Here is a 1,106-nt window from a genome sequence, read left to right on the forward strand (position 1 = left end):
TTTTATCTGATTACATTGGCTAGGAGTTCTAGCGCTATGCTGAATAGTAATGGCAGTAGTGGACATCCTTGTCTGGTTCCAGTTCTAAGCAGGGATGCTTTCAGTTTTACTCTATTCAGTATGATGCTGGCTGTGGGTTTGTTGTAGATGGCATCTATTAGTTTAAAGAATGTCCTATCTGTGCCAATTTTCTTATGTATTTTTATCAAAAAAAGATGCTGAATTTTGTCTAATATTTTTTCTGCACCTTGATCCATTGAGAGGATAATATGGTATTCGTTTTTAATTCTTTTTATGTGATGAATTACGTTTATAGATTTACATATATTGAACAAGACTTGCATCCCTGGGGTGAAGCCAACTTGGTCATGATGAATTTTTTTTTTTATGTGTAGCTGAATTCTGTTTGCTAAGATTTTATTTAGTATTTCTGCATCAATATATTTTTTTAAAAACAAGCTCTAGCAAGTTTTATTAAAGAAAAAATGTGCATGATTTACTTTTCACCAGTCTGTTCTGACATGCTTCTAATGATATCAGAGTCACCTGGATCAATGATGGCCAGTGTGCATACTCCGTAGTATTTTCCACATACTGTGCCCAATTCAATATTATTGCCACTGTAGTGATGAACACCCATTTGGCTAACATGGCATAATACTCTATTTCAGATTTCCTCAAAGCTGGGCAGCTGTTGGGGGGGACGACCGATTTCGCTTTGCCTTGTCTGATCATCTTCAAAGTCTGCTTGTCCCCCAGCACATACTTTCCACTTTCCATAACGAGCTGGAGCCTCGAGTTGATCGACTCCAGCGACTTTTTTGTCTTCTTCATGGCCACCATCTTCCTGCCCTAGATGCAGGACGGCCCCCAACCAAAACCAGCTGCCAAGATGGCTGGGGAGCCAGAAAGGCTTCTGCATCAATATTTGTCAATGATGTTGGTCTGTAGTTTTCTTTTTTTTGTTGTGTCCTTTCCTGGTTTTGGTATCAGGGTGATATTTGCTTCATAGAAGGAGTTAGGAAGGGTTCCTTTCTGCCTTTTCAGTGTTTCTGGAATATAGGTACAAGTTATTCTTTGAATGTATGGTAAAATTTTGGTGTGAA

General features: G+C 38.6%; 1 pseudogene across 1 annotated transcript; it reads right to left on the minus strand.

Annotated features, from left to right (window-relative positions):
• Positions 1 to 451: 451 nt before the first annotated feature.
• LOC100953149 lies at positions 452 to 843 on the minus strand (annotated as a pseudogene). The gene has a single exon (XR_002773661.1). The product of XR_002773661.1 is annotated as a 60S ribosomal protein L30-like (transcript).
• Positions 844 to 1,106: the final 263 nt, after the last annotated feature.

This window comes from Otolemur garnettii, unplaced genomic scaffold, assembly GCF_000181295.1.
Source record: "Otolemur garnettii isolate 467f Iridium unplaced genomic scaffold, OtoGar3 scaffold00045, whole genome shotgun sequence".
NCBI classification, from domain to species: Eukaryota; Metazoa; Chordata; class Mammalia; order Primates; family Galagidae; genus Otolemur; species Otolemur garnettii.